Source organism: Cygnus olor, chromosome 3, assembly GCF_009769625.2.
Source record: "Cygnus olor isolate bCygOlo1 chromosome 3, bCygOlo1.pri.v2, whole genome shotgun sequence".
Classification (NCBI taxonomy): domain Eukaryota; kingdom Metazoa; phylum Chordata; class Aves; order Anseriformes; family Anatidae; genus Cygnus; species Cygnus olor.
This window is the reverse complement of record NC_049171.1, coordinates 61,541,637-61,564,991: the sequence shown is the minus strand read 5'-3', so window position 1 is coordinate 61,564,991 and position 23,355 is coordinate 61,541,637. Positions and strand designations below refer to the sequence as shown.

The 23,355-nt window shown below is 43.8% G+C and overlaps 1 protein-coding gene across 12 annotated transcripts in view; it reads left to right on the top strand.

Moving 5' to 3' along the window:
* The window catches only part of MAP7 (microtubule associated protein 7), a 109,188-nt gene that overhangs the window by 34,258 nt on the left and 51,575 nt on the right, over nucleotides 1–23,355 (top strand). The gene's annotated exons all lie outside the window — the stretch shown is intronic.

Here is a 23,355-nt window from a genome sequence, read left to right as displayed (position 1 = left end):
CAGGATTCAAACTCAAGTTTTTGTTTTAGGTAAACGCAAGGATGACCCAGGCAGGGTCTGGGGGACAGGGCTGACATGAGGAGGAAGGTGTCAATATTGGTTTTGGAGCATAACATTTATTTTTTTTTTTTTTTTTGAAAAAAGGCCGTCTGTCATTCGGCTGTATATAGAACTAGAACTACTGTAATGTCTCTAGAGACGGTGGCAAAGTGTTGGTGTTCTTGTCCAGATAACTGGAAATAATTTAACACAGTTGGTGATTAATAGAGAAAAGGCATAGTATTTCAGTGTGCTTGTTTCCTGCCTTTTTTAATGGTAAAAGGATGCAGACGAATGGGAAGTTAAAGTGTTGACACACGCTTAAGTTTTTACAGCACAGTCACTCACCGGATAAAATTTATCCCAGGTGGATCCCAGCAGTTAACCAGAGGTTGACCTGCCCCATCTAAATGCAAAACTAACTGCCTTTCCCCGGGTTACCACAAAATGCCACAACTATGAGGATCTGCTCTGACTGTTCAGCGGTCTATCCACGTGGTGTGTACGCTTCTAAGGGGCGCATCCTGCCCTGCAGCCCCGCTGGGTACAGCCCAGCTGCTCCGAGGACACGCATGCCCCTCTCCTTCGCTGCTGCCAGCTCTCCATGGGGATGCTCGGCGCTTGTGCCTACCTTCTCACCAACTTTCTTACCAACTGCAGCACTCGAGGAGCTGAAGTCGTATGAATGTTGACAGACAGAGAAATCTTAAGCAGTTTGGTGTAGATCCAAGCAGTGCAGATCCTCCCTAGCAAGCTGAAGGACTGAGTGTATACTAGAATATGGAAGTTCTTCAAGAGATGTCAGATTCTTTACGGAAAGCTGAAGAAGTCCTTGAAACTGGCAGCTCACAGTATCTGGTGCTTCTAAGGCTCTTACTGCAAAGCCTACTTTAGTGTTCTTAGTTTCTTGTTCTAATACCTGCAAATAGCACTTGGAAAAGGCAGCAAGTGTATAAATACCTACCTTATTGATGACACACAACATTTTGTTTGGTGTCTTCTTAGTGAGACCTATATGAAAACATGCCTTAGTATGCTGGGAGTGTTTCTGCGTTCTGGTTAAAATGTAGGATAACTGGGCAACTCATAAGAGGGCGTGTGGGAGGTGTGAGCTGATCTTGAAGATGCATTCACTTGGGAAGCTGAGTTTCGCTGGACCTCAGTGACAGGTTGCTGTTAGGCACGTTGGCACACGCTAGATTTAATCTCTAAAAAGCTGGTGATGTGACACAATGTTTTTCACTCGGCTCTCTGCTCGTTTTACCAAGAGGGAGCGTTTCAACTTGGTGACGTGCCCTGCTCTCCATTTCTAAATGCTGCTTCAGCTGACTGCTGCATCGAACTGCAGAGCAAGCACAGAGCGCATTAAGAGGGACGTGGGACCGGGAGTGGGAGACGTGGTGCTGTTACAGCCCCTAGGAACGTCCTGAACAAGAAGTATTGCTGCTGGGCCTGCCCGATGAGTAGTTTGGAAACTAGGTTCTCGTGAAATAACTTGATACTGCTACAGCCATAGTTGACTTGTGTTCTTTTAGCTGATGAAAATACAGTGTATTTGTGCTGAAGAGTGTTTTTGTTTTGTGTGGTTATAAAAAAAAAAAAAAATCTCTGCCGCTTTAGCCTATACTTATGCAAAAGTACAGGAGTACTGGTAGTCTCATGAGGACAGATTTGGATGGGGGAATTTATTACCTTTAATTAAATCACAACCAAGTCTTTCCTTCAGCTGCACAGAATGCAAATATAGCTCTTAATTTTACAGACTTTAATAGCCTGAATGCATCCATGGGGAAACACAGACGATATTCCGTATGACTACAGCAGACTTCAAAACGATACGCCTAAACATGACCTGTAAGCAAGGCTGACGCTCCAGGTAGTCACTTTCTGCAGCTTTCACACAGTTGCTGAGAGAGACCCGGTCCCACAAGCCTCGTAGCCAGCGTCCCCGAACTCCTTGTGCTTAATGAAGGTGTGCCCCTGGACACCGCAGGGCGTGCAAACTTACATGCACGAGCATGGCCTCGTTCCGCTTGTCAACCTGGAGCGGGGGCTGTGACCATGGTCTGCGAAGCCTGCTCGTCTGTCCTGGGAAGAAGCTCTTTATGCATTCTAGTCGTGGTGAAATACGTGTATTTGCAATAATAGAAGCATCTGCGAAATAAAAACACAAGACAGGGAAGCAGAGGTTATGTGTTCATCGGGGTCTTTCGTTGCTGCTTCAGCCTTGCAGCTGGCTGGCACAGTGGCCACAGAGCCTCTCGAGGCTGCTGTGGCGTAAAGCGTGTATCAGCATCAGCTTCTGCCCTTTTTTGTTAAAGGCTGCTGTTCCTGTCTCCTGGGCACGGAGGAGGATGTGGAAGGGGTGAGGACAGGAAACAGCAGTAAGAAATCTGACCCTCTCTTTTCCCTTTCCCAAGCCTGGGCTCAGCTTTCCGCTTGCTTTTCCCTTAGAAAGGCTTTCCCTCGCCACGCGGTGATTAGGCCTGGAGCTCACATGCTAATGCAGAGTGATTGTGTGATTTCCTTCTCCAACGCTTTTAATTAACATTTACATTGCTTAATCTACACAACTCTGCCTGCCTGCATGCCTTCTCTTGTTACAGCCTCCTAAATAAGTGATTTAAGAATTTGATAATTATATACCTTGGAAAAACTCGATTGTATAATCATCTTGCTAGATTCAAAGCTCTCCTACTCACTCTGTAGCTAGTTTTATGGAAAGACAGGTTATGATATTACTGATGGCAAAACTAGGAATGGATTCAGTGTTAGCCTTTGGGACTTTGGGCAGTCCGTTAGAGACTGAGGCAGCTGAAGTCTCTTGGCAGTAAATTTTCTCTACCATGTGGAAGCAAGGGGGACTGCTTTGGGGTAGGAGAAGAAAGTATTTCTTGGTTGTTGGTTTAAAAACTGTAAGTTTTCTGATTTAACTCAGTGTTGCCTTACTCTGTTCCTATTGGGTTTAGTCTCCAGCTCGTCAGCATAACATGAAGTGCTTCTGGAAATCTCACACTGAAATTAGTGCTACTACATTTGCCCATACTTCATTGTTAATATATATATATATTTTAAACAATGAGAGCTTCAGTTGTCCCGTAACAAAATCATACTGTTGAAAGCACAGAAGTCTGCATTTTTAAAATGCAGGCTCAGATGAAACCATCTTGGGATGGTTGCTGCAGTTTGTTACGTCCCTGGCCCCAACCCCTGCAGTTTGCTGACAACATCCGTGGCTGTTAGGGGGAGCTGCGTTTGCTCGTCCTTCCTCCGCATCCAAAACTGTAAAGGCAGTACGCTCTTGCAGATGGTTTAATGAAGACTAGAAAAATCAACCAAAACAAACAAGCTCTCAGCCACCGAGGAGAGAGCTGCCAACTGTTATGTAAATGTAGAGAAATCCTTAGAAATCTGCACTAAGATGTCTACGTTTTTAATACGCCGTTAAGCACTTAGCCTTGGGGAGGGGAGGCCTGCAAAAGGCTTTTTCTCCATCTTCTGAGTCAGTTCTGCTCAGCAACTGTTTCCCAACCAGTCCGTGTAAGCCTGAGTGAATGCACTGAAAAGAAATCTTCCTTGGTTTGTGCCTGGTTCATTGAACAAGGTGGCAGCTTACAAGCAGGGGTGTTTCGTATTGCACGTCGTGTCACCCTTCGCTTTTACCCCAGCTGACCTTTCAGCTCTGCAGAAGAGAACCCATCCAGCGATTAATCAGCCCGCGCTTATTACTTCAGGTCACTTGCGTGGCTTAGACAGAAGGGGGGAGAGGAGCAAAAATGCAAATGTTTTCAACCATTTGCTCGTAAGGGTAGGATGGAGCAGGACAACCTGGGTCGCCTGCTGCGTTACAGTAAGTTTTGGTGGCACGTTCCCTGTCGGTGGTGGTGCATAAATGCAGCTGGCTTGTTGGCTGCTCCTAGCAGCAGCCTCCGCTGGCTGCTGCAGCTGTAGGGGAAGGGGCTGCCATGTCTTTGGGGTTGGCTTAGAGGCATCTTGGCTGCTGCGTTTTGTTCTACCCAAACTGTTTTGTGGTAGGAATCGTTTCTAGCTCATGATCGGCGGAATGCGGTGAGCTTTGGATGTCATCAGGCATGCAAAGTATCTGTTAAAAAATACAGGATTCTTCTGAAAGTAGTTCACAAATAAATATGAAGAATGAACACGTTATAGTTAATTATTTGTCCGGTGTTTCATGTGTTTAGACAACTAAGCTCTCATAAGATTTGTTTTGAAAGTTTTTCTGGGGAAAAATGTTAACTAGTCCTAAGTAGTGACGCTTAGCCAGTAGTGAGCTTGGTACATGTTCAAGACTTTCAGGATGATACTACTGAAATTCAGGAGGGTTTTTTTTTCCACTTAACTGTTGTAGTTTCTTCCGATTTGTAGCTAATAAGCCCAGAGGAGGCCACAGTTGTTCCCTGTCCTTCTGCCCTCGTGACTTACTTTGCTGTCATGTTCCATCGGACAGGACTAAAGTAGAAGTCTGCTCTGCAGCAGTTAGAGATCCCCAGCCAGTTCAGACCCAGCTCTGGTGAACAGTTTGAACGTGCTTGAGTCGTACAGAGTGGTGTCTCGGCTTCAAGCAGGTTTAGGCGTTAGGTATAGGAAGGGGTGCTGGTAGGGTGGGAGCTTTGGTTGCTGCTGCTGTGAAGAGGAGTTATTTAACATATGGAAATACATAAGCTATTTACCTCCCTATTGAATACATCTTATAGCCTGACTCACAGTACAGTGGACTACCTGGAGTACAGAGTCCTTCTCCCAGGTTGCTTACAGTCTCTTAATCATTACAATATCTAATCACAGATTAGGTGTTGAGGAGGAGGAACAGTTTCCAAAGCCAGTCGTAATGTTCATTAGCTCTTGACCAAATGACTCGCTACCATGTCTTTAAGAGATTTCCTTGGAACATACACAGAGGATTATTCTTCTAGAACTGATCTGCTGGGAGCATCACAGACAAATTCACATCCTCCAAATATAACAGTAACTCTTTCAAGGGGAAGATAATACGACTCCCTAGAATGTTTTAAAAGTTTACAGTATTACCAGAGTTATCTTGTGTAATCACATCCTTTGGAATGTGTAATTCAGCATGCTACCTGAATCAGGATCCCAAACAGGGATCTGACAAGCAGTCTGTAGCATTCACTAGAACTTAGGTACTTTTGAGGTGGTACAATACTGTTTTGCCAATGTAGATACATCACTTTATTCCATTATAAAGGGGGAGAAGAACGAAGTGATGCATATCCTGCAATTCGGAACAAGTTCTACCAGTCTAGCTGTAATTCTACCAAAATTAAAATCACCTTATTAATTTCTGGTAAGCTGGGGAAAAAATGGACTACCTTAATTCACGTTGTTATTTCACATTATTTATTGGAAAAATAAAAAATCAGGGAGACTTTTACTCAGGAAGAAAAGCCTCAAAATTAACCGCCAGCTCAGGATTCAATCTCATTGATTTGAGATTTATCGGTCTCATCAACATAAAATCAAATGTAGACAAAATAAAGCTTGTTTGTAGGATGCAGATTTGTCCGTTTTCTCCCTACAACCTCAGATTAAAGAATATTACTTATAGTTGCTTTTTTCTCTAGCTGTAGCAGAAGTGGGAGGTTTCATTAGTATAGCTAAATTTAGCCAGCTCTTAATTAACAGTTGTTTAGGAGGAGGAGACCGCTAGGACTACCTAGGGCTAGTTATGCAGGTATGGTTATCAGTTCACTGTTATATTAATTACTGTTAATTACTTGTAGTTTGAAAGCACGTGGGTTTGGGATTGTTTTTTCTTAGACCCTTTTGGAATTTCAAAAATTAAGGGCAGCTAAACCCTTTCTCGCTGGCTTAGCACCGTGGCACTGATGCGGCCCTATCTGGAATCAAGGGCCATTGTTCAAGGCTGTGGAGGTGCCAAACAAAGATCCCTGTGCCCAAAGATCTGACAGTTTAAAGCTGTCAGGATGTTCAACAGTTGCCAAAGGATTGTGTTTCTGTAGATAAATAACTTAAAAACCAGCCTGCTGGAGAGCCATGGTGGCCAGGGCACTTCATTCTTTGCAGGCAGCGTAATTCCAGCCCCAATTAGTCTGTATTGTATGGGAGTCCTGAAAAGAACTATAATTTAGCAAGAAAGGCCAGCACTTTGTCCTACCTTGACAGCTACAGCCAGTTCCTAAAGAGCTTGTTTTCCTGCAACCTCGCTGAAGATCCCAAGGACATGTCTAATGCTAGCATTTTGTACTTGGCTTTGCAGCGACATTAGACCAAGAAATCAGTAGGCCTCGTGTGTTTGTGGCTTTGTTTCTTCATACTCTATTTCTCTGCTTTCTAGACCCTGAAATAGCATTTCCCAGATTCTTCTTAAAGCTATTTAAAAGGAATGAGAAGTTTCCCCACTCGTCTGTCATGATGTAGGCCTGTGAAGCTGTGTATGGCCCGCAGAGCCAACACCCAGCCTGTGAGGGAGTGTGCCACCAGGCCCTGCCCGGCCTGGCGCTGGCCAGCTGGAGAGCCCCGGGTGGCATTTCAGCCTAAATTTACAGGGTGAAAAGGGAAGGGAAGCGTAGCCCCTTCGTTAACAGAACCAACCCAGTGATTTGGTAGTGGCTCCTCAGCCCCGTTTTTGCAAGGGGTGTGTTCATTCACCTCACAGTTTCTCATGAAATGGAAACCTATGTCTGGAATTACAACGTTAGAATTTCAACTGGTAAATGGCATGGAACAAAGAGGTTAACTATTGTAATTTTCCTTATTAGGATTTTTTTTTTGAGTTTGCTAAACATAGATTTATTTAAACTAGTCACATACCTGCTGGGTATGTGACCTGCTGGGTATGTGACTCTGTAGGGCCAGGGTGGTGGAAGTGTCACCCTGGAGTTGGAAACCTGTGCAGTTTCCATTCGCTATTTAACTTAGGGACTGCAGCAGCCCAGTGTTGTGAACTGCTCAGCAGCTTTTGGGGCCAACTTCATACAGGGTGCCTGGGTGCATTTGGGCTGCTGTTTGAGCTTGGCACGCTCAATTTCTGCAGCAACTCTGGTTTCTGCATCCAATTCTGCTGAGAGCTGCTTTTGGTGTCCTTGGACCTGGGCTGGGGCCCAGCACTCCTGCTCAAGATTGCACAGGGGTGCAACATACAACAATGGGCTCGCCAGGGGCTCTCACACCTTCCCTGTAAAAACGACATGAATTGGGGTGCATCTCAAATGCCTGTATGCAAATGTGTTCAGTGTGAGGAGCAAGCAGGAGGAGTTAGAAGTCCATGGAGAGCTGCAGAGCTGTAGCCTCGCTGGATTTGCAAAGACAGGATGAGGCAGCTTGCATGCTCGGAGTGCTGCAGTGTGTGGGTGCAGTCTCTTCAGAAAAAATGGTGTTCGCTGCAGACCTCCTGATTGAGAAGGGGAGCTGCCGCTGTCATGTCAGAGCTGGAGAAAGCCTCACAGTCACAGGCTGTGGAACTCGCGGGTGTCTTCAGCCGCTTTCTCGGAAGGGCAATGCTAGGGGTGCTAGGAACTGGGAGATCGCTTCAGGGCATTCCAGAAAAGTTCTTGCTGCAGGTGATCAGTGAATTGACATGGGGAGATGCTCTGCTGGACTACTCACAGACGAGCTGGTGGATTATGTAAAGGTTGAGGGAACATTTAAACTGCTTGGTTTTGCAGACTGCTTCTCTCTAGTTGCATCAGCTTCTGGCACTGATACTCTATTAAAAGTAAGAGAGATGCTTACTGAAGTAAAAAGTGCTGATGAGTTTGATTTTTTTTTTTTTTTTTAATTGCAAAGCTGGCACAGCAGTAGGTAAGCACTTACGAACCTAAGCTAACTGGCACTTCAATTTTTGGAATTAATGTTTTAAAGTGTATTGGACAGAAACAAAATGCATCTTGTTGTTGTGTCCTCTGTTGTGTATCTGTGATATGAAGCCTAATTGCTCAGGCAATAGACAGCGATGTTCTTGAGTTCCCTGGCTGTGCTGTCAAGGGGCTGTAGAGCAAGGTGATGTCTTACACAGCTGCACCCTATGTGAATAATGCTAGTGATTGGCTTTAAAACATATGTTGTGTGAACAAAGACAAAACAACAAGGTGTCATGTACCATATTATTTCAGTCTTATTCCCAAGTGCTTTCATCTTTTAGTAGTTCAGGACCTCATTAGCGGTAAGCTCTTGACTGCCCCGTCCCATGGAAAATCCTGTTCTCTCACAGACGAAATGGACGAGACATGAATTAACCAAGAAGGGACGTGTGGAGTTAAAGTGGCAACAAATCTTGTCTGCACTGGAAGAAATCATTCTGCTCGCAGCACAAATGTCCAGGTCTGGTTGGATGGTGCAGCAGGTATGCATACAGAAACAGGAGTTTGATTAAAGGACAGGCAGGTAGAGGAAATGAGCAATTATAACTTAATGCTCGTCTGGGTCAACAGGAAGACAGGGACTGTCAGCGCTTTTGTGGAGCGTGGTTTTGAGAAGCTAACGTTCTGCTCTCAGTGACGTTCAGCATAGCAATTGTGCTAGCTTTGGATCACTGTGGAAGATTGGCAGAACGATGGAAAGCACTTGTCTGGAGCTTGTTTGCAGTTGGTGAGGCTCTGTTAATTACAAAGGCCTTATCTGGAATTGTAGTGGGACTTTGCTAGTGCTTAACCTCTGTGAGTCGGTCATTTTGAGTCCACGGTCTTTGTAATGAAATATGAAGGCCTGGAGCACCACTGATAGCCTCTGGCTCCCTGTGGAATGGGAGTCAGGAGGGCATGGCTCAGAAAGGGTAGCCTTCTAGGAAAGGCCGTTTTGGAGATAACTCCCACCACTGCAAAGCAGGGAGCCTGGGCAGCAGCTGGCGCCTGGCCTGATGCCGGCGGTGACTCAGCTGCGTGGCCCAAGTCTGGCGTAACCAAGCCTTGGCGTCTGTCTCCCATGTAAGCAAAAACTCGATAGTATCTAGTTAAGCCCCAGAGTTGTCTGTTTGGGGATCCTGGAGGTAGTTTGTGAGAACCACTGCGTTGTTGGTACGGAGCCAGATCAATTCGGTGGTTGCACACAAGAAGACGTAATGGCTCTGGCAACCAGCCTCTCAGCTACGTCTCCCTGCGTACAGGAAGAGCTGGAGGGCAGTGGCTGAGTTGCTTGCCTGAAGGGGAAGCAGTCGTCAGTGCTTTTCCATCCCCGCCTCCCCCTCTAAGGGCACGGAGGGGAGGTCTCATTGCCCCTGCTGAAGCCACTGGACCTGTTGTCCCTGGCTGCCAGGCCCTGGAGCAGGCTGCCTGGGTGCTCAAAGCGTGACTCCGAGTGTGGTGGAGGATGCATTGCTATCTGGAGTCAGATGGTACCATTGCAACATTATGCTGCTCATCTCTTCTCTTTTTGGTACCATTTTGTAATCTATACATTTTTGTGATGCTGCAATGGAGCACTTAATGCATGTTACAAAGGAGTAGATTGGGTTTGGGCGTATTCCGGTGGCACAGTTGAGTCACTTGCAACAAACACTCTCACCTGACCATCACGTTTTTCTCTGTTTTTGTTGACCAAACAAGAGAATCCGTGCCAAGAACATATTCTATCAGAAGTTCTGAAGATACACATGGTATGCTATAGTTTAGTCTAGCAATCCTTGTAAAACATTTAGTGTTTAAAGACAGAGACTCAACCACTGTATAAATTATTGTAAACATGTTCTCATCGTCTCTGGAGGACAATTCAGACGCCCTTCATGAAATGCAGTATTTATTCCACTCCTGGTGATAGCAGAGTTTTGCTTCGTTTTTATTGGTACCAGTCCATCACCGTTGAGCTGCTGCGAGGAGGTAGGAGACTCAGAGGTGTAAACTCTTGCCTCTATCTGGAATAAAGACAGAGCCTCTGTGGACTAAAGGGCTGTAATTCCGTGAAACATTTTCTTGGTGGTGTTGTAAAACCAAGATGTTTTGCATGGTAAAATAACTGGGTGAGAATTTTATCCTTCTTATGCTTGATTTGAATTTTACAAGGCAGATGGCAAATAATTAAGGTTGCCTAACATTTCCCGTTAAAGGAGGCTCATTTCAGGCTCTTTATAACTTTGTAAGATTTAAATGGTTCAGCCTCTGTTTCACTTTTGCTAGGTTCTGTTCTTCCTTTCCTTCTTCTATTTCTCTCATCTGCAGCAACTGGACCAAAGTCTGAAGAATGAGACTTGGCAAAATAATGCCTTTTTTTTTTCTTCTTGAAAAAAATCTTCGTAGCAGTCTCATAGGGCTGGTTTAAAGCCACCAAGCTTCGAGGAGAGATTTGATTTTATAGCGATGCTTCCTCCTGTCTGCGTGAAAAGCTACCCAAACTGGCAACACAAGTCACAGTCAGCTCGTAGCTAACAGGGCTGTATTAAACATAGGAGTGCTACATTTTCGTCCTTTTTTTTTGGCTGAACTGGCGCACCCTTCTTCACCGAAGCTTTGGGCTCATCAGCGTTCGCGTGACTTGCCATCCCCACAGACCGAGCGAGCACGCTCCTCCCCGGAGCTGCCAGGGCTGAGCAGGACTTTTCCCCGGGCTGCTTCCAGTCTCTGCAGGCTGCTCCTGCACCAGGCACACCGACTGCCAGCAGAGGCTTGCTCTCCTCCACTGCTGGACCGACCTGCAGGAGAAGGTGATCTGAGGCCACGAGGGAGAGGTGGGGAGGAGGTGTTTGGGTTGGAACACGGCTGGCCACAAAGCTACAAGGGCAAAAAGCAGAAAGGTGGGAGAAGTGCAAGGTGGAAGGTTCAGGATCGGGAGGAGGAGGAGGAGGCAGTAAGATCAGGAAAAGAGCAAAGGATGCAGTTCAGTAGGGAAAGGGGAGGAGGAGTGCAGCTGGTGAAAAGGAAAGGAAAATATTGGCAAAACATGTCATTTTCCCCATCTGGTGGCAGGGCAATTTGGTCTGCCAAATCAGCTTTGTCAGAGAATGCAGCATTTAGGTTTCCTAAACTGCTTCGATAATCTGTTGGCGGGAGGTTATAAAATTAACTATGTATTTTTTACATTTATGGTGTGTTTTTTTTGTGTGTGTTTTTGTTGTTAGTTTTAGGTGACTAATATGTGCCAGTACATAATGCAGTCTCCTCGTTAACATTGAAGATTCCAAGTCCAAGCACTGAAAAGTCAGGAAATTTCGCAACGAAAGTCGCCTGTGCAACTTGATTTAATATACCCTATACATGTACATACTACAGAATATTTTTTTTTAAGCATGTGATTGTGTTTTTGAAAGTTAGCAGCTCTCTCATCAGTAAGGCTACTCTATGGTGAATGAAGTCAGGCTTTGATCTGTCTCAGCTGTACTGCTTATGTAAAGTTGTGAAGAAACAGCTTAATGGAAACTCCGTTGCAAACTGTTTTCTAGGTCAGTGTCTACAAACCTTTTGGGATTGTAAACAGTTTGTAGTTTAGTTATTAGAAACATTAAACCAAATACAAAGGTCTGTGCAACTTCTAGTCTCAACTTCTAGGCATTCATTGCAAAATACTGAACACTTGAAGAGTTTGGTTTAAAATTACTTCTGCTTTTTATTCTTGAATGTTTAAAACTTGGTGTTAAATAGATTTTGATTAGTGCAAGGTGCAGCACTTAGACATTTTACTTTACAAAGGCTGTGATTTCATTCTTGTAATACAATATAAAAATAGATCTGAAGAACAAAGCACTAAGTTTAACACTTATTCTTTGTTCTGTCCGCTGTACACAAGCCAGCCAGCACCATGGTGGAGTTTTCCCAGGTAACAAAGGCACCAAATAAAATGACAATAATACTTTTTTAACACCAACTTTGACTTGTTGGATGGATGCACTACCTACATATATCCAAGTAGAAGCAATGCGATGAGCCAATGGAAGATTTGTTGTTGTTTTAGCTCCCGTAGGAAAGCAGACTAAGAAGTTTTGGTTTTGATTTATTTTCTGTAGCAACCAATTTTTACGCATGTTACTTCTCTGGAAGATTTAGTTTTCAGCGGTCGTTAACACCTGAGAACTGCAGAATCCTTTCCGATAGGTTTTGAAATCATGGAACACCTTTAAAGTAGAAGCTGGCTAGTCAGAGAGAAAAGGTTTCCCTGAAGACCAGAGGGGGTGAAAAAAAAGTGAATGTTATGCCTCCTAAGGGTAAGAGCTGCAAATTATGGCAGTCAGGCAGTATAATTACCAAAACGGCTAACAAGCAAATTCTTGGAAAGCGAAAGACACGACACTTAAGGAACTAAAAGAAAACCTGCACGAACTCCAAATGTTTCTTGTCTTTACTATGAATTAATAGTTTCTTGTGACAAACGTTTGTGTTGCCACTAGAGTAGTCTGTGGCTGTCTCTAAGAAATCAGCTGCACAGTTTCTGTAGAGCAACAAAATCTTCTTTCTGATAAAAGTTATGTATATTTGGGGCAGCATGTAAAGTTAAGATCTACTGCCAAGTACTCTGGTACTCATCCTAAGATCCTAGGAAGAACCCAGAGAAAGATATACTTTGGTTTTATCAACGTACCTGAAATAATGAGTTATTATTATAACAAGAAAGCCAAAGAAGAGCTCTAGTAACCACTTGATGTGTTCGTATTAGAGAGGCTTAAAAATAAATGTTAGTGTTATTTGAAGATTGCATGCCGGTATATGCAATGTTAAACATATAATTTCAGAAAAACTTTGCAAATGAATGGTGTGTTTAGAAAGTCAAAGATGTAGAGCTCAGAAATAATTAAGGTTGTTTGTGCAGCCTCAACTCTGTGTATGCAGTGCGGTAATTAACTATTAGGTCCTGCTGCTCGTATGTGAAGCAATGCCTCCTTCCAGGAAGTCCTGCTTACTGGCAGCTGAGTGAGGAAAAATCGCAATGAAGATTACAGGAAAGAATTGGCCCCTGAACTGATGTGATGGTCACCTTGAAAGACAAATTTTTCAGTAAACGGTGTCTTAATAATTTAGTTGATCTCCTGACTCGTAGTGGCTGCATTCATCTTGAACCTCCTTAGGTATGACGGCCTGGTTCTGGTACAGTTTTTATTTTTTATGGGGAGTGAGGTGATTAAGGCTCAGTCATGTAACAGAAATACATTTTTTTTGAGTCAATGTTTCAGCTTTGTTCTCTGTAGGAAGCATTCCTTCTTGCTTCACTGTTTCAGAATATATGCATTTTGCATCATATTATGCGCTTGTTTTATGTAGCTTACAGTAAAAGGACGTATCTTTCATATAAGGAGCAGGAGAAGAATGAGAAAACTTGAGTGTTGCTCTTCCCCTAAGCAGTTACAGCATCCATTCTCGTGAACTTTCATCGCAAGGAAGCGGCAGGCATGCAGAAAATTGCCTCTTTTCCTCAGGCAGGTGTGGTTTTGATTAGGGCAATGGCCTGAACACACAGATCCGGGAACTTAGCTGCTGAAGAACAGCATGCAGTCTTTGCAGCTTGAACTGTTTCAGAAATCATTGTCTGCACAGAACAGGTTGTGTAAACAAAGCCTGGCTTCTGTGCATCTCTTCCTGCTGTCTTTAGCTGAGGCAGGTTGTTGCTATAGAGACTGGCAGTCATAATTCAAGTTCTGTTTTTTTTTTCAAGGCTGGAAGGGTGACTCTGAACATCCATGCAAAATGCATGAACCTTGCCCAGGAAGCTCTGCAGCAGTGGAACAGTTCCCCACAATACTTGCTCTGATCACTAGCTCCTAAGTGGTCCGGAACTTACCTCTAGGAGAGAAACCCCAGTGGATGTCCCAGACATAAATCTAAGCGGCCTAACGTGGTGCTGTGTGAAGATAATTAGGCGCCAGATGCGGTGTGGCGGTCTCAGGGTAATGCTTAACTTGGCTTCTCGGCCAAGAGGAGCTCTCGTGTTGGCCTGGTGTCGACACAGCTCTCCTGCTGTCAGTACCTGAGCTAGCTCAGTGTGCTGAGGCAGTAGATGAAACCCACATGGCAATTAACTTTTCCCTTAGTAAACAAAGTCGTGGCACTTTGATATTTTAGAAGCTGCATCTTGCAGAAATCTCTGTAGGTTCCATAGGCAATTACAGTCAGCTTCAGTTTTACCCCACCTTCCTCTGCAAGCAGCACTGAATGTCCTCGATGTTAGCATTAAACAACACTACTTCTTCCCCACTACCCACATCCTCCTTTCTTGCGATTTGGACATCCTTATTTCTAGTGATTCATTAGTAAAAGAGTTGAGAGGGTCTCCTGAAAGCCAGCTGTCAGCCCCTGTTCCTTTGGGAATAAAACACTTCTCAGTCTCAAAGTCACTTGTCTGTTTTTGCAGATGTGTTTTTGTCATAAGCTGAACATAGCCATTAGTTCTACAGGCTAGGCTGATGCCCTGTTTCTCGTGTGATGAGCCCCCATTTATTCTCCCCAAATGAGCCTTCCCTTGCAACAGAGTCCTCTTCATAGAGGCAACAGGATGAGACTGAAGATCTGTTTAAAGCAATTATGAGATGAAAGCCAGGAGCCCACTTAGTTTGGCAGGCACGGTGATTTTGAGTTTAAAGTAATTTAAAGTAGAGGAGGTGAAATCTTGGCTAATGGAGATCTCTTTATTGTAGGTGGCTTTTGTTAGGAGTGGAACACAAAGGGAACTGGCTTTCATGTGACAGGCTTGTAAGCAGGAGTCCAGAGAGCTGCTGTGCTGCTGGAGAAAGCTCTTTGGGGTACTCAGAAGGTCAGAGAGCTGGTGAATGTGTCTTAAAAGCATTTGGTGGTCAGAAGTGGTCAGAAGGAGAGCTGTGCTATAGGCCTCTTTTGCATCCTCGTGTGAGGTGATGGCTTAACTAGAAAGAAGGCTTTGAAAGAGAATCGTGCTGGTTTGAACCTCCTTTCTTCTGCTTGCAAGGTTTGTGTCGCTTCATTTTACTGTATTTTTGCAGTGCTTTGTGTTTCTTTAAAATTGTTGCAACCTTTCTGGGGGTGAAAAATGCTGGAAGCATCCTATTACTGAGTGCAGTTACCAGTTTATTACACGCGCAGCAGAGCTCATCCTCACGTGGGGTACGCACCCTCGCCTGGATATGGTGTGCCCCTACGAGGATGTCCCCATATGGCAACAGCTACCGTAGGAAGGGATTAATTACCACGAGACGCGCAAACAGTTGTGCCTGGCTTCTGGAAGGTCAGCGTGGTGTTGTCACGGCAGAAGTGCCATCACCACAGGCCTGCTCTGTGTCACGGTGGTGGAGATGGCAGGTGGAGGCTGTTCACCTCATGGCACTACGTCCTGTCAGACCAGTGTGTCCCGGACAAATTTGGGAAGAGCTGAAAGCACGGAGGAGAGCATAGTTATGCACCGAGTTCAGCAGGGGTGTGATGGCCTGTGTCTGTCAGTGGGCTGGCTTCTTGCCACTGGAAGCACAGTGTCAGTCTGTGAGCTCGTGGGAGCCTCCTGAACTAACCTTAGATACAGTTCACTTTATGGAATATTGATTTTAATTAAAAATACACATTGCATCAAAATAACGTTTGGTTTTTTATGGTTGTTGATTTGGTTTGGTTGGTTTACTTTTTTAGGGGGGAGGGAGAGAGAAGCCATTACCTTCTCTTATTGCAAAGCCGAGACTAAAGAGGGTGCTTTGTTTTTAAAAATACTTAGCTCTCAGGATCGAATTGCTAACAGAGCAATCTACAGCTAAGTATCCATTTTTCCCCTCTTTCCATCCCCATATTGCCTTTACTGGAGCTGCTGTCTGTGCTTTTGTAGAACTCAAGGGCTGCAATGTGCATCGGTCACCGTGCCCTCTGAACGAGGGGGTATCAAATAGTGCACACTCAAGGTGCTGTCCCCAGCTCCAGTGGCTTGACCTTGGGATCAGTGCGATGCTGAAAGCAGACAGGTCTGTGCCTAATTCTCCAGTTCCCAGCAGTAGGTGTCAGCTTCCTCGTGACTTGGACACTCTCACAGGAATTACCTCATTGTCTGGAGCAAGCTCGCCGGTCAAAGTCCAGAAAAGTGACTTTCACCCAGTGAAATGTACAGGTGTTCCCTTTCGTCCTCTGGGGCAGCCTTCAGCGCCCAGCCATTGGGGCAGCACGCAGGAGCAGGTCCTGGGCGTGGGGGTCTGTCTGCCGTAGCAGTAGCCAGTGCTGCCCGCAGCACTCCCAATTCAGGAGGAGAGCTGCTGCTACTCTTGCACCTGGGGTGAAAGTATTTTGGCCTTGAGCAAAAGAATCGCAGACTGACCATTGTGGGTCTGATATTGCCCAGGTTTGGTGTTTGTACGCTGCCTGGGACAGGCTGCAGAGCACACGATGTTGGGGTTGGGTGTCTGGAAATGAGGTTGCTCTGCAATCCCTCAGCAGGTAGCATCTTGGCTTTTATTTTGGTGAGGTGTAATTCAAAAGCTTCCTTTCATGTCTCTCATCTGTATCTGGCCAGACTTGCCAGCCAGAACCCCTGCTTGACAGCACAGGCTTCTTCAGTAGCTAACAGGGACCTTTCTTCCAGTGCTCCTCTAATGTTGATATCGTTGCTCCATGTTGCAGTATAATGACCTGATATAATTATCCGGAACAAATAATGTGCATGGTCACATTTTTATAAATGCCGTTACGTTTAGCTTTGTGTTTCTTTTTTCTTTGAGAGCCTAAGCAGCATAAGGGTTCTGCCTGCACAGGCACTGTTTGCTGTGTTGTCCTGTGGTATTTAATATTTCGGAATTCAGTACTTTAAAAAGCCAACATAGTAAGCCAAAAGTAATTTTTTATGAATAGGCATCTCCCAGTAGAGCAGTTACACAGTTTTAACTTAAAAAAAATCCCCATGTGTCCCTTTTCTTGTAGATACTTGCGATATCCAATTTTGTCTGTGGATTGTTTCCAAAGAAATCTGTTTATGCTTCCGTCTTTAAGTGTTTTACAACTTAGTGATGAATTAGCTGTGACAGTTTAAAATCATCTGTCTTCCTAGTCTACAATATGATGAAAACAACAGCAATTTCTATACTGTTTCACGAGTAGTAAACAGCAATGCTGAGGAGTTTTCGTTTCTGCTTAGCTCAGCCAGGACAGTAGAGACTGAAGACTGTCAGTGACCGTGCTTTGTGTGGCAGCTCTGATGGTAGACTTCTGTGATAAGTGCCAGAGGAAAGAAAACCTGAATAGTCACTGTAGCTTGGTATCTTTTAATTTATTTATATTTGCAAACCAGACATTAAGTTCCTCGGCACTGGAATTATGAGAAGATGTATTTCAGCTTCAAGTTTCTTAGAATAGAAATTATTTTAATGCATGTAAAATTAATTCTAGGCATATTTAAGTGAGGTGTAAACTTTGCTTTGGTTTACTGTTTCAGTGAGTAAAAATGAATTCTAGATTACGCTATCACTCTTTTGAGTCAAACCTCTATTTGTGAATGTACTATGCAAATACCGCCGTTTAGACTTTAAAAGAATGGGTATTTTCCATTTGCTAATGTTGGAAGTATCAAAAAGCTTATGTCTTAAACTGTGAAGGCACATATTAACTATATTAAAAATAGCAAACCGGTCTATTGTCTGCAAGTACTCTTCATTTTACCCCAGTTCCCTCAACAGTTCCATCAACCAAGCTCCCTTAACAAGAGAATCGAAGTGTTGACATCCAACCAAAATTAGGTGCATCTCTTTCTTCTTTTAAAATGGAAGTAGAGGTCTTAGTTTGGAATCATTCAAACGTGTTAGATTTAAGCTTTTTTGGTGAATTCACATGTTGCAGTTTTTACAGCCTTGCTGCTATGGTAATGGGAAGACCCTTGTAAATCTTTTTTTTTTTTTTTTCTTTTAAAATAATTTTATGAAGAGCGTTGCTAATGAGAACATTTTGTTACAAAAGGATTTTGATTGGAGCTCTAATGGCTTAAGCAGACCCAGTTTATTAACAGTTTTCTGTAGCATTTGGATTAAGAAGCCTGAGGATATTGGTTTGGAAGTGTTTCAGTTTTTCCTCTGAAGTGGTAGGTCTGTTAGGAAAGTTTTTCTAGCCTCCCTTTATGAACCATATAAACCAGGGCTCTTAAAAGGGCTTCTGGGTTTGGGTGGAGGAGAGGGGGCTTGACAGTAAGCGTGAAGGGCATAGGTTTTCCTCCCTGATGCTTCGGTCCTGCTCCTGTCTGCATGCTCTGCCCCCAGGGGTAACCTGAAGGGACGGCAGCACTGTGCCACCCACTGCTGCCTGGGCACCCTCGGCCTCACAACTGGCTCCCACCCCCTGGACCGAGCTGCTGCAAAATGCACGTCAACGGCACACACCCTTGTCCCTCCTGCAGCCTGTTTTTCAGTCCTACAGTCCTTTCTTCTCTGGATATTTCATTTGCTTCCCCATCCTGTCGTGTGAAAAACTCTCAGATTTGAGCTCACCCCCAGTGCTGCTCTGAGCCGCCGGACTCTGAGCCTTCTCTTTGGAGGCTGGCAGCAACCTACAAGCCACCAGGTATTGCTTCCTTCAGGGAAGGGAAGCTTTAAGTTGGTTTTGCCATGGAGGAGAAAAGGAGGAGATGCTTTATATATGCAAAAAATGCTCAGTACTTGTGTTTCTGCACATTTCAAGTGTCAGAGCAAACCTCTCAGACACAGCTGTTGTGAACAGTACATACAAATGAATTTCAGTGATGAGATGGTTTGGTTTTGTGTTCAGACTTTTGTGGTTGGCTCTCTCTACTTAATTGATCTTCGTGCTCCTCAGCAGGGCCCTGCTGTAGCTCGTGGTGGTAGAAAGTAAAGAATTTTCTTGCTATCTTGTTTTGAAGGACTCTGATAACTGTTCTGTACATGTGCACAAGAGCTTACAAAAGCAAAACTGACACTGACTGTCAGTGTCCTCTTTTTACACTTAAAGCAAATAATCTTATGAAAAAGCACATACAGGTCCTGAGCTGCGTGGGCTGCACCGTTGTTCTTGCTGCATAAAGCGAATAAACAAAAGCAAGGAGCAGCCTTGACTTGGCTTTCAGCTGAGGCACAGCTGGAGGAAGAAGGTCTGTCAGGAGGTACTTGTGGCCAGGGTCAGCCCGACCCCCGGCACCCTGCGGAGGTGCTAGGAAATGTTTGTTTCCAGCTGTGCTGAAGCAGATTGCCAGGCCCAGTTCTCCCCAAGCTCCTCTTGCTACTGACAAGTGGATTTTGTGAAAACTATTATCTTTAACAAGCATGCATATGTGTTTTATTCTGTGGTGTTTTATTTTGTTTTTGTTTGGTTTTGATGGTTTTGTTTGTTTACTTTTTTTTTGAAGGTTTATTGTGTCCCAGATTTCTGAGGCAGAGAGCAACCATAACTTTGTCCAGACTTACTCTGAAGGCTTTAATATTAGACATCCAGGAGCTTGGTTTTTACCTTTTATCTATCATCTGAGCTGCACGCATCGTCTAAATTTTTTGGCCAACGATAGATCTTTCCGACCTATATCTCTCGAGAGATCACTGTCCTTTGTTCCCAGGTTTCCAGTCTTAAAATACAAGTAGAAGATCAGCCTGGAGTGCAGTGCTTACCTCTAGAGGAATAAACAGCACCAAAGCGTTACTGAATATATTGCTTTGCCAAGCGTATACATGGATGATACTGATGATGCAAAGAATAAGAAACGCTAAAGATTTGTAAGATGTGTTTTACTATAAATATGAAGAGCGGTATTTACATGTGTGCGTGTCGGTGATGCCATGTTCATAATTTGTGGATGTAAGAAAAGAAAAAAGTCAAGAGCAGTGAGAAAGCTTTCAGTTGTGCTGGACTTCGTTGCGTCTGTATCCACCCCCAAGGATCCCGACTCACATGAATTTGCTAGTAGGATAAACATTCCAGTTTTGCCATTAGAGGGAGTTTCACATCCAAACTTAACTCTTTAAACTCGGTGCTGTTGCTTTCAAACAGATCAGCTAGGTGCTGAATGCTCCCAACACAGCAATATTTGTGAATTGATCAATGTGCCAACCAGCCACGGGTCCGGGGGATAGGTTTCCTTTAGTCCTTCCTCCTCAGTCCTAGCTGTGTCTTTTCTCCTGGCTGTTTCTCACTGCTTCTGCCTCACACTCGTGGAATTAGAGCAAGCAGTGGAAGGCCGTGCCCAGTTCACCCCTCAGCACACCATTTGCCCAGAGGTGTCTGAAATGGCGGATGTGTGGTGGCCGCGTGCCTTGGGCTAACCCGTGCGTGCGCTCTTTCCTGTTAGTGCAGCCCTGTCCAGTTCCCCATTTCCAGCACCCACAGGGTGCGGTCCTGTGAGGGGTGCTGGGTGTGACCTGAACCTGTCACTGGTCTGAGCACCATCTTTTGTTTGTGGTCTCCAAGTGTCCCCTCACACCGCGTGTCATCTCTTCAGGGTGCCGCTTCTGGAGGTCGAGGCCCCGTAGCAGAGCTGCCTCTGTGCTGTGGCTGGCGGCCTTCCTCAAAGGACCAGAGCCTCAGACTCTTGCCAGTGTGACAGCACTGTCAGGGCAAGCACATCGGGGTTGTATGCCTCAGAGGGGAGAAGAGAGGCAAGCATTAGGAAAAAAAGATCAGAAGAAACATCAGAAAATGCCTGGTGGGGTTGGGGTGGAGTGAAGAAGGCAAAGCGAGACTCCTCTCTGTGACACAGCGACAAGACCATAGGCACAAAACCAGAGGCACAAAACTGAAATACAGGAAATACCATTCAGACATAATTAAAACTTCCCTGCTTTGAAGAGTGGCCAAACAGTGGCACAGGTTGCCCAGAGAGGCTGTGGAGTCTCCGTCCTTGGCAATGTTCATAAATCCAATGGGGCATGGCCTGCTGTAGGCAACCCCACTTTGGGCAGAGGGGTGGGCTTTGTCATCCCTTCCAGCCTTGACAACTCTGGTTCTGTAATTGTTTTCCCCAATGTATCTACACTATTACTCAGGCTGTCTTCAACATTTTATGTTTCCAGAATGCTGCACAGAAAAATATCCTCTTATTTCGAATGCTTCTTTTAATAATCATTTTCCCTCCTTAGGAAGGGAGTGGTTCAAGATAAGCAAGAGAGCAAGTGCTAGGTAGTGAATGGTGTCTCTCCTGGCACATGTTAGGTTATTGAGTCTTGCTGGAAACAATTTTGTCAATATGTAAATTTGTATTTTAGATGCTTAGTTGTCTGTCTGATCATCTGTTTGCATCTTTAGAGCAAGAAGTATTTTGTGTGGGAGTGCACATGCACTAGCTTCTTAATACTTGTGCCAGTTCTTATTTGATATCCAGCATCATTAAAATTCATGGTTGTGCCATCTGTTCTTTTCTTCATCACTTGTTGTGGTCCTGTGCCTATGTACTAAAACTGTGTCAAAATATTCCAAGGAAGAGTCAGAGGAAAGGAAATATGGAAGAAATATTGCTCTGTGTAGCTAGGCTCTGCTACAAGTGTGTTATCTGGATTATCTGTACACTTAAACCATTGTTTTGAAATTAAAGAAGTATTGCATAATCCTACAGTGCAATGTTTGAGGAAAATAATGCACATGCACTGTAGGAGGCATGCAGAGAGACTTGTGTCAAAGCTTTCAGAAGATCAGTGCTCTCACTAATGCTCAGAAACAGTATATTTAATATTTACAGCAGTTTCTTCTTCTATCACATGATGAACTATTCAAAGGTAAATGAGCTCACAATGTACATTCCTCATACATTACAGCGGGTCTTCCTCTGACAATATTCTAAATAGCTGTTTCAGGCAGGAGAACAGTCCGTTTCCTCCCCCAAACTAAGGTAGTACTTTCCTAGTAAGATATTATATATCCTATATATATATATATATATATAAATGCACTTACTCTGATGAATAAAACACTTTTTTCCGGTGTAGTTCCACCCATGTGGAGCATTGAAAAGAAAAAGTATGTTTTTTGATAATGGCAGATCCTACCAAGTCTGGAAGTGCCAGTGTTAAGTGTTGCTCAGGTTATTTCACAAAAATCAGTGGCCTTACTTATTGGTAGAATGAATCCTAAGCATGAGGCCTTTAAAACAGCGAAGTGCTAAAATCTTTTGTTTGGCTGCCTGTTATGCCATGTTATGCCTGTTCTCTTTCTGAGCTGGAATCAGTATTCATTAGGTTCAACAGCAGTTTCTTCTATGGATTAAAAGAGACTTAATATAGCTGTTCCCTCTTTTATAGAAGAGGATTGTCTTTTTTGTACAATTTAAAATTTCACTTTTTTTTTGTGAGATGGTGTGATTTTTTGAATGCTGATCTCAGCAAAAAAAAATGCTTTGAACATTGAATATTTGATCAAAGCTTTTTCCATTTCCCTACACTGCCTGCACCCCCCCCCCAAAAAAAAAAAAAAAAGAGATGGATTAAGTGTTAATATAGGTTCCTCTTGCTGTCTTTTATCATCCATATTCATCCTGAAACGTGCCTGTAGAAGGAGTTAAAAGAGAAACAAAGATTGTTAGGCCATGTAGGTAATCAACTCACTGAGGTGCTAAGGCTGGGCTCTATAGGAAAATTTTTGGAGCCTGCTGAAAAATAAACTGTTTTTAAAGTGAAGTTAATGCAGGAATGCTTGTTTAGTTTTTTAAAGCTAAATGTTTTTTTCCAACTCTCATTCCTAGTGAGATTTTCTTTTTTTTTTTTTTCCTCCCTTCAGCTATATCAATATAACTTTCTTTTTATCCTTGCTTGCAAATACTTCCTAGCTGTCTGTGGAGGGGTTTTTAGAGTTATTACAGTCTGTCTGTGCACTCATCCCAGATTGTAGTGTTCTGGACTCAAATGCTCCTATAGTGGAGCTCTTGGAGGTGAAGATGAATCGTAAGCTGAGAAAATTGTGGCATCTAATTTCCTGCCTGAGTTTTCAATTAAATAGACGCTAAGCCAAGGATATGGTGGTGATTTGAAGTATGATAATGAATCTTTTCGTTTTCCTTTATGAATGGTCACTGAAAGGGCATCCAGAGCACTAGAATTACCTCTTTCTAGGGCCTGATCAAATGTCTATTAAAAATATTAAGAAATCTCTCCTCACTGAGACTTCAGTTAGGTCATAAAATATTCTCTTTTCAATTCTGGATAATGGGTGCATTAGTAATTTGTGAAGTCTGTGAAGTTCTTACTGGTATCTTGTACCATACCTTCAGAAACCTAGGGTATGCGAGTCACCTTTACCAACACAGTTTTCTCACCCTGCATTGCAATATGTTTGCTTCTTCCAAGTTAGCCTGCAGTTTCATTCAGTTATTTCCACTAACTTGTTTTTATCGTTGTGATTCATCCAGCTTCTTCAGAAGGGAAATTTTAATTAAAAAAAAAAAAAAAAAAAAAAAAAGATTTGTTCTTTGGAAATAGTGGTTTCCAAAGCATCACTGAGAAGGGAAAAAGAGAGCTATTGTCTAACAATATGGTTAATTAAATCT